This window comes from Monomorium pharaonis, chromosome 2, assembly GCF_013373865.1.
Source record: "Monomorium pharaonis isolate MP-MQ-018 chromosome 2, ASM1337386v2, whole genome shotgun sequence".
Taxonomy (NCBI): Eukaryota; Metazoa; Arthropoda; class Insecta; order Hymenoptera; family Formicidae; genus Monomorium; species Monomorium pharaonis.
In genome coordinates, this window is record NC_050468.1 from 3,997,468 (window position 1) to 4,008,291 (window position 10,824).

A 10,824-nucleotide genomic window follows, 5' to 3' on the forward strand; every position below is an offset into this window, starting at 1 on the left:
AATTCAAAGGGAGAATTTAACGTTACGCGTCGCTTGTGCGTAGTCATTGTTGCTTGTTGTAACAACTCCCCCCGCGCGCCTAGCAATCTCAAGGTTCAAGCGCTAGGGAGGGGCGGCCGCCGCGGCCGGGCGCTCGGCGCGCTTGCATTTGCCGGTAGGCCGGGCTAATACAGAAAATTTTACAAGTCTATGACTCGTTAACTATTGCCAAAATGGAAAAACGGTAAGGACTTTTTTGTTCAGTTTCATGCGCTCTACCTGCTCATAAACATCCCATAAAAAAATACCAGACACCCTGTATATATAAAATAGAAGATCTTATAACAATCTCAGTATATTATGTACGGTATATATATTTACAATACGGTAATCAAAATAGAGAAATTATTTTGTTATTTTTGGTGATGTTACATTTTTTGACGCTAAAAATAAACTTTAAACATTAAAAGATATTTAGATTGCAAAAGTAAATTCTTAGAATGTACGAGAATTAATATTCTAATTTACTTATATAACAGGTTCGTTCTAATAATATACGAATAATGGTATATTATAAAAGATATGAGAATATTCTCAGTACATTATATACGGTACGTATGTTCACAGTATGAGTACAGGATATTATAATGATATTATGTTCTGTGTGGGTAGTAACTTTTGGATCAAAAAGTTCTGACAAATATCATCAGCATTGGCGGAATTTGGAAAAAAATATATCATGCACACGATATATGAAATCTACCAGCACCGGGAAGAAAAAAACCACTCAAATATTTTGATAAAATGCACCATCTTCTCGGAAAAAAATACAGCAGCCAGCCTGTTAATTTATTGGTTTCATTAGTTGATGTCACTACATCAGCTGAATCTGAGGGTGCGGTCCCATGGAGCGGATTATGCGGAAGCGGAACGAGCGGATCACCAATCGCAGGACCGTTTCGACGGAATCTTTAAAAGAGTTCTATCAGAATGATGGGACCGCACCCTGACACATCCAGCATTAAATCTAAACGTCATGAAGTCATTAATAATAGTAATGACTCTCTAGATACAATAAATACTACATCACAGAATACTGCATCACAAGATATAAAAAAAGACATAGATTGTAATTCAAGCAGTCAGAACATTTTTAAAAAAATAAAAAATCAATAAAACAAAAAAAGACAGATAATATAAGTACAATGTTAAAAAAATTACACGTACAAGACATAGAAATTGAAAACGCTTTAAACAATTCCAAGAACTGCTAGCAGAGCAGAACGAATTACAAAAAAAAAACATTACAACCAACGTAATGAATTTTTAACTGTTATGAAAAATTTTATTAATTTAGAAGCACGCAAAAAATCTAAGAAAAGAAAACATTCCTCAGATTCGGACGATTCGTAATATATAAGAAGAAATTTATCACAGTACATATTCTCATAATTTTTTTGTTCCCTTTTATTATCAAATAAAAATTTATTTATAGTATAATATTTACAATATAAAATTTTGTGTTTGCAAGGATATAAATTGTATTAATATACATATAACCCATACAGCACAGAAGCTTTCAGCAATGCGGGAGACTGTGGTTCGGATTGGTTGATTAATTAGAAGGCTCCCTTAAAATATAAAATACGTGTCTGGTTTATTTAGTCTCTTTAGTATACAACTGTTAAGATGTCAGTGTGTATTTAATGTAATTTCGAGGTAGTCCCGGAAAGATAGTTGGTTTGGTTGTCGTCTGCCGCAGGCATCTGCGCCTCGGGGGTTGTCTACTCCGATTGTGGAAGGATTAGGCGGCACCCGAAGGTGCCTGAAGGAGGTTAGGACTCCTCCTAGTTGTCGTTGTCGCTTCCGAAAAGCTCCCAAAAGACTTCCCGCTTTCGTTCGAGTACGGGGAATATGTGAAACACCGCCGGGCCGGAAGTTGCGGTCTGTGTCGCTTTTGTGACTTTTCCTCTGGAGTCGCGGGTCCCTTGGTTTCTTCGGGGAGAACGCTATCTTGATGAGTCGCCACGGGATGACAGTCTTCGTCGCTTCGGGCTTCTCGGGCTCTAAAGACTTCTTGTGCGGTCGCACCGGATTGGTCTGAAGACCACGGTGGCCAAATAGGCGACAGCGAGGCAGGATGCCTTTTTGAAGTACGTGAGCTCTCTTGGGCCGAATATCAGAACACCAAGGCCCTGGGGTACTTCGTACAAAAAAAGGAAGCTGCTGGTGTAGACCTTTGCTCGACCTTGCTATACAGCGTAGGAAGCTTGATTTCTTGCCGTGGGTGGTCTCCTTATGTAAGCCATAAGCTATCACTTTACTCCCGAGTTGAGGCGCCGCGCTTTCGCCTAGTGGCGGCCGCACGCACTACTCGCGGTCGCCGAGGCCGCTGACCCGGCTGCGGACGCTGCGTGTGCGCGCGCGCGCGTCGATGTGCCGCCATGAGCAACATTGCTGCAACGTTACAATATTACGAGTTGCAATGTAATATTCCAGAGACGTTTCAGAAACATGTAATATCAATATTACAATATTATACCAAAATGTTCCAGTAATGTTGCAGAAATATTAAAAGTTCCGAAAATGTATTAAAATATATGCATCAAGTGTTTTAATATACGTGCAACTTCGTGTAAGAAGACATTTGTGACATTTTTTAATAGTTTTATGAGATTTAAATATTTGGATTTGTGTACAATATTTATACTAAAAATTATGTATAATCTTTTCAAGATTTATAATAGAAACTGAACAGTAACCTGAACAATTATCATGTATAATGTTATTTTTTTATTTGAAAAAATTGTTCAATTTACTGTTCTATTATAAATATCAAAAAATGCAATTAATCGACTATAAATATTAATGCTAAGAAATTTTCTAGGTAGAAACACAAGTCATTTTGACGTCAAATTTTGGTTTCTTTGACTATTATTGACGTTGTAACGTACGCGGGAACATCTAAATTTAAATTGCAATAATTATTTTAAATTCAGTTCGAATGATCGGAATGCGATAAACAATGGAGAATATTGATTTCTTATCTGGTTTTTGATAATGCCAAATGGGGAATCGGTATTAAAGACAGAATTGATCGAGCATAGGGTTACACCCTGAGACAAAACCTTCCTTCCTATAAAAGAATAAGATTGAGTAGGGTAAAAAATGTATAAGAAATTAAGTATAAATATGAGGGAAAATTGAAACGCTAGTTAGTCTATTGCGACTGTTTGCTTACGGTAACTTGAATTAGTCCGACAGTTAATCCCTCCTCGTGGCGGACCACCTTATCGTGGTGAGGAGGCTCACCCTTGCAAAGAGCTCAAGGATGCCAAGAGTCTACCCTGCCATTCCTGTATTGGAGAGGCAGGCTGAGGAGGGAAAGAGGGAAAACTCGCGGAGAGAGAGACTCCTCCCAACTAAGGGAGTCTCACTTCCCTCAGCGGCATAGGAAAAGGAGAGGGGAGGGCTTCTTTTGAGGCCCCTTTTCCTCCCCGAGGATAGAAGGGAGTTCAGGTGGGGGATGCGGATGGGTGTGGGGGCCCTGGGGCCCGGGTGTCTGGGGCGGGCATAGCCTTGGCGGGAGCGTCTTGTTTGCCCACGTCAATATTGGCCACGTCAATATTAACCATGATCCCGATTGACCACGGGGTGATTTGGCCACGTCAATATTGCCCACGCATCAATATTGGCCACGTCATTATTGACCACGCGTTAAAATTGACCACGTCAATATTGGCTACGTCAATATTGGCCACGCGTGATATTGTTCACGTCAATAATAACTACGTCATTATTGCCCACGCGTCAATATTGGCCACGTCAGTATTGCCCACGCGTCATTATCAAAGCATTTCTCTGCACCACATGGGTTTGCGACTTTCCACGCTAAACAAAAAAAAAATTTGATTAATATTGACGTGGGCAATAATAACGCGTGGCCAATATTGACGTGGCCATTATTACGTCAATAATGGCCACGTCAATATTGGCCACGCGTTATTATTGCCCACGTCAATATTAATCAAATTATCATCGGGCAATATCACGCGTGGCCAATATTGACGTGGTCAATATTGACGCGTGGCCAATATTGACGTGGTCAATCCACCCCGTGGTCAATCGGGGTCGTGGTCAATGTTGACGTGGTCAATATTGACGTGGCCAAACAGGTGCCACTCGCCGTGGCCGTGCGCCGCTTAGCATATATGGTCTCCCCTGGGGTTCCCGCCGCCGGCGCTCGGTGATTGCCGCCAGGGCCGCTCGAACATATTCCGAGGCGAGGCCCGGCGGCGTGCCCGGTGGGGGGCGGCCTCCAAGGCCGCTCAGAAGTATTTCGAGGCAGGACTTGGGGGTCGCGTCGCCGGGGCTGTTCGAGGAGGACTTGAGGTCTGGGCTCGGCGGCGGGGATGTAAACCGTTGGGCGGCAACTGCGGTCCAAAGTCGCCCAGCGGGTAGGCGGAGCCCACTCCTCGGGGAGAAATTCTTCCTGGAGTGAGCTGGTCGCCACCGCGGGCAAGGTGGAGGAGCCGCAGCCTCCTCTGCCCCAACCGTCCGTGGGGTCCCCCGGGTGGCGCCATCTGCTGCCGGGTAGTCAAAGGCCCGGAACCCCTGAAAGCCCGTGAGGGCTTAGCTTGTTCCAACTCACGGGCGAATAAGGGGCTGGAACCCAGTGCCGGGGATGACCTTTTCCCCGGCCAGAGGTATATGCCGACCCCCCGGAAAAACTCGGGGCCCCACCCAGCAATGGGTGGGTGAGAGCACGCCCGGTCGGCGGAGCCGCAGCGGGTAGAAGAATTAACTAAAAATGAGTTGCGAACCTTATAATAACTTTTTAAGCCAAAATAAAAACAAAAAGAAAAAGAATACCTCGGGAAAGACGGACAACGTAGAGTCTCGGTTTGCCGGAGATCTCTCGTCGTCATCGACGGATGGAAAAAAGCTTGCGCGAGTGGGAAAGACGGAGCTCCCACCGGCGGAGAAACTCACCTCAGTAAAAATGGAAGCGAAGGAACAAGGAACTCTGGAGGTCTTCTCCGAGGTTGACTTGACTATAAGCTCGGAGAAAGTCCCCAACCCGGTGCAGGGAGTAACGCCCACTAGGGAAACAGCGGAAGGCAAGGGTGCACCCAAACAGGCGAAGTCTCCCGTACAGATGCCACAGGTCGGTCCGCAAGAAGAAGTAGCGAGTACCTCAAAAAGCGAGACACCAGTGTATCCGCTCGCCGAGGAAAAAGTACGGGAGGCTAAATCTCAGGTAGCCCCCTATAATCTAAATGAGAAGAATAAAGATACACACTTAAAGCAGGAGGAGCAACGTCAGATACGCTCGTCGTCGCAGGTCCTGTTATTCATGGAGCAAACTCTGGGTTGGGAGGCAACGGTGCAGGTGGGCCACCCACTTCGTCCCCTTCCCCCAATGTTGATTGGCCCCCCGGGACTCATAGTTGGTGCGGGGAGAACGACCCTTCAAGAACTGCTAAGAAGGAAAATGCGGTTCCTCCGAAAAAACAGCCTGATGAAAGGATCGCACAGGAAGCGCCTGGTCCTTCCCGCGCATCTTTCCGTGACAGCGAGTGGAAGAGAGAAGGAAAGAAGCAGGAGGAACATACCGGTGGAGATATCCAGACTTCTGGTCCCGGTAAATTTAATAAAAGTGGAGCACCCACCGGACAGGAGCTCGAGCCCCTTGCGGAGGTCCAAATGTCTGTGGATGAGAACCCAAATCCCTCGGAAGCTCCCTACAAAAGGAAGAGGACCGGGGACGGCTCTACTCCCGACGAGAAAGTATTTAACTCAATATGAAAGCTTCCTCGAATAGACGAGGGAGGAAAATGAGAATTGTGTCTACCGAAGAAAAGATGGCACTTCCCTTCTGGATTCTCCAGAGACGTCTTAGAAGACCTCGCGAAGAAAAGGGACGCTAAAAAGAGGCAGGCGAGAAATTGTGCGACGCGAGCCAAGAAAAGGTACACCCCCTCGGAGGACGAGACAGCCTCACTATCGGAGGACGTATGCTCCAGCGTGGAGGACTCTCCCGATACAATTTTGAAAGAGGAGCCTACGACAAACCGGAGAGGGGGAAAGTCCACGGCTAAGAAAGAAAAAGCCTCATCCAATAGGTCAAGATCGGGCTCGGATAATCGGCGCGCCAAGAAAAAGGCGGAGAGGGGTCCATCGAATAAAAAGAACCAGAACGTCGGTGGGAATCTGGGTATCGCAGACCTAAGTGAGCTGCATGAAATAACAGTCACGGATGTGAGTAATTTCGCCGTCAAATGGTTGAATGAAATTCGTGCTCTTTAATCTGTCCTCGACAAGGACAGATTAAAAAGCACCAACCTCCTCATACAAGGCCAAATCAACGGTCAAATTAAAAAGAGGTTGGTCTTTACTAAAGAGGCTGTTCACTCCCTCGTATCGAAGGTCCATATGGTAGGAGACTTTACTTATTACAGGATGAGGATACATGAGTTGGAAACGGAGCTCAACAAACGGAGAAAAAGGGAACAAGACTTATGGCGGGAACTTAAGAAAACGATGAAGCGGAACACGCTCTCCAAGGTGTACGGCTACTTCTCCCCTTTCCAACGAGAGATATTTACTGCAGAGGACTTCCCCCCCTCTACCCTCTATGGCTCTTCACTCGCCCCTGAGGGAGGAGCCTCGGATAGGGGAGGGACGGACCCCATCACAGTGGTACCTGACCTCCATTTCATGGCAGGCCAGTTAGAAGAAGCAATGGAATGGTCCCACCTAAATGAATCGGAGACCCCGGGAGCCCCGGTGAGACTGCCACCTGTGATGCGATCGCCGCTAAAGGGGGTGTCCCACCCAATCCCTGAGCGTAGTGTGATATCCAAATCAAGGATTATTGAGAATGTCCAGCTGGCCCCTCCTCGAACCAACTCTCGTGCTCGATATAGTGCAGAGAACAACACGGGTGAAAGGCGCAACGAAGGACGGGACGACAGCGCTTGGAATCAGGTGACAAGAAAGAAAAAGAAGAAAAAAGGAATAAAGAAGCCTGAGCTGCGAGGTGTGGAAGAAAATCAGTGCGCAGCTCCCCGGCTGGTAAGGGACACTCCATGGCCAGGACCCATCTCCTCTGAGGACACGCAAACCGCTAGACGTAGGCGGAAATCTGCCACCTGCGAGGACAAAGCCTCTGACCCCTAAAGAGAAAGCAATAAAGTTAGCCAGGAAAAGAGTACCCAAATCCGCAGCGGTTGCAATCCAGGGTTTGTCTCAGGTTTCAATTACGCTGCTGCTCTTAAAGAGGCGAGAAAAAAAATTCCTTTCCTAATCTGGAAATCAACGAGACGCGGATAAGAAAGACGGCCAGTGGTGGCGTACTAATAGAAATTTCAGGCAAAGAAAAAGCAAACAATGAACTGGCAACCAAACTTGCTCAGGAGATTAAGACCGTCCTTGGTGATAGCACGAGGGTCTCCAAGCCGTCGATGACGGGGGAGCTCCGGATCGCCGGCTTCGATGACTCCGTTACCCCCCAGGAAATTGTCGATAGATTGACCAACAATGCAGGGTATAATGCTGATGATATTAAAATGGGGCAGCCCATAAATATGTTTAACGGACTTAGATCCGTATGGTCTCGATGCCCTATAGAAGCGGCAATTAAGGCCGCTGACGTGGGAAAGAGTCGGGTGGACGGTCGCCAGGATCGAAATCCTGAGAAGCAGACTGCCGCGCTGCTTTAGGTGCTAGGAGGTCGGCCACCTGAGTGCGAAGTACGGCGTTCAAGTAGACAGGACGGCCCTCTGCTTTAACTGCAGAGGTGCTGGACATAAACTGGTTGCATGCATCTTGCCCTCTAAGTGCACACTGTGTAACGAGAAGGGGTATGACCCTAATCATCAAATAAGTTTCGCTAGGTGTCCACTTGGTCAGAATAATGTGAGCAATGCCGCTTATGGTCGAACGGAAACCGCTAGAAGGACAGTTCAAACTGCACCTTGCAATAGTTAAATTTCTCCAACTTAACACGAACCATAGTGGGACTGCACAGGACTTGTCCGAACAGTTTGTTGTGGAGACATAGACTTATGCGTGTACACGAAACTGGGCTACGCCTCATCGTCTTCGAATTGGTTCACCAGCCGGGAGAGCCGCGATTCATTGGAGAACGACACGCAAAACAATACCTTGCACTCTATTTCACAGAGGGAATCAGTCTGTTGCGGTTAAATACGGCGACATGCATATCGTCGGCGTACGTATCACCCATTCGCCAATACTGGCAAAGGGGCCTTCGTCGTAACTCTGAGCTGGCGCAGATTGTGGGCAAAGTCAACGGCCGGAAAGTACTAATAACCGGGGACTTAAATGCTAGATCTCACTGGTAGGATCTACACGCCAATATCCGGGGTTCCATGTTGGAGAGCTGGCTTCAGAGTCAAAGTATGTGGGTTGCGAACTCTGACAAAGAACCAACCAGCGTAAACCCTTGTGGTTCCTTAGTCGTCGATGTTACTCTGGTAACCAAGGACCTAATTCAGTCTCTTCGCAACTGGTCAGTTAGAGCGGACATTGAATCCCTGTCAGATCATTAAATGATCACATTTGAGATTGAGTGGAAGAATGGAGGTCGCGGCCAATCGCCTGCCTCCGATACAAGAAAAGCGTCCCAAATGCGCACAGTAATAAACGGACACAGCAGGCTGAGTGAAATGGACACAGTAACAAACGAACACAGACCAAATGCGCACGGACCAAATGCGCACGGACCAAATGCGCACGGACCAAATGCGCACAGACCAAACGCGCACAGACCAAACGGACACAGTAACCTTACCACATGGGTTGCGACTTCTAAGGGCGCCCTTCTTGCACCCCGTGTGTGTGTGTGTGTGTGTGTGTGTGTGTGTGTGTGTGTGTGTGTGCAAAGCATTCTTTGCACCACATGGGTTTGCGACTGTGCGCATTTGGTCTGTGCGCATTTAGTCTGTGCACATTTGGGGGACCGTCCTAGATGCGCACAGTAATAAACGGACACAGCAGGCTGAGTGAAACGGATACAGATCAAATGCGCACGGACCAAATGCGCATAGACCAAACGGACACAGTAACCAACAGACTTACTACATGGATTATGACTTTTCGGGCACCTCTACCGACGGGGTAGGTGCGCGAGAGAGGGCAAAGCCCCCCCTTGCACCCTCCCCGTGTGTGTGTGTGTGTGTGTGTACGCGCGCGCGCGCAAAGCATTTTCTGTACATGGGTTTGCGACTGTGTGCATTTGGTCTGTGCGCATTTGGTCCGTGCGCATTTGGTCCGTGTGCATTTAGTCCGTGCGCATTTGGTCCGTGCACATTTGGTCTGTGCGCATTTGGTCTGTGTCCGTTTCACTCAGCCTGCTGTCCGTTTATTACTGTGCGCATCTGGGACTCACTCAAGAAAACCCCCTAGGAGATGGAAACTGGGCCAGATGAATTGGGACCTCTTTCAGGAAACACTTCTCTAGACTACGCCGTCCCAGGAGGAAAGAAACCCTCCTATAGAAGCTGAAGCTGCATGCATAGAAAGGGCTGTTGCTCAGGTCTGTGACGTGGCCGCTCCGCGTGTCAGACCCCGTCGGACCGATACAGCTAACAAGCACTGGTAATCTGACAAGGTTGCCGCGCAAAGGCGGGCCTGCTTAAACGCAGGTTATGCAGACAAAAGAAAAAGTGGGCCGACAACCCGCTGGAAATACACAGAATTGCAGAAACCAGGACTCTGATTAAAAGAGAGAAGAAATTACTACGGAACTGCATTAAACGCGCGAAGGCTCAAGCATGGCAAAACCTGCTTGATTCAGTGGAGGGCGATTTATGGGGCCTACCATACAAAATTGTACTCAGGAAGTTAAGGAAATCTTCCCCCGGTTTGACGGAACAAATTCTCCGCCAGGAGCTCGACCTCCTCCTCGACGATCTCTTCCCATCCGGTGCTGTGCACGACCCACGCACAATATAAACGACCGAACTCAGGCTCAACGAAGACGAGACCAAAATAACACAGGAGGAGATCCTGCGTGCACTGAAAGAGTCCAAGAAAGGAGGACATGTTGCGCCCGGACGGCATAACGTTGGAAGTGTGGAGGCAAGTTTCCCCGGGTGTGACCGGCAGGACTGTCGACTATTTCGACAGATGCCTGCTCAAGGGTTATTTCCATGGCCAATCGAAAACCGCAGATTTGGTCCTCATACCCAAGGACTCGAGGCTTGCCTGGAGTCCAGGCGAACTTATCAAAGCAAGGCCCATCTGCCTCTTAAGTAAAGTAGGTAAAGTGTTCGAGAGGATTATTCACGCAAGACTTAATCAATGGATGGAGAAGCACCCCGAGGCCGCTCTTTCCGAGAAGCAATTTGGATTCTGCACAGGACTATCTAATGTGGACGCGCTTCTGTGCGTGAGGAACTTCATTCACGAACACACGATTGGGTGGAAAGACTTCGTCGTAGCCGTGGGACTCGATGTAAAGAACGCGTTTAATTCGATCCCATGACCTAGCATTAGGCATGCAATGGAATTGAATACTCATTGGACATTTAGGGACCATATGGAAGCAGTAGCGGCTAAGACAGGGCGTGTGTTATTGGCCCTTAGAAGGCTGATGCCTAACTTACACGGTTCCTGTGAAACAAAGAAGCGACTCTATGCACATACGGTGGAATCGTGCATTTTTATGCCAGTCTCATCTGGGTCGAGAGCGTGACGGAGAGTGGTAAATGGGCACGCATTATCAAAACCCTAATGCGCTTCCTCGCCCAGAGAATATGCTTTGCCTACCGTACGGTTAGCCATGACGCAGCGACCATTCTGGCGCAAATACCCCCT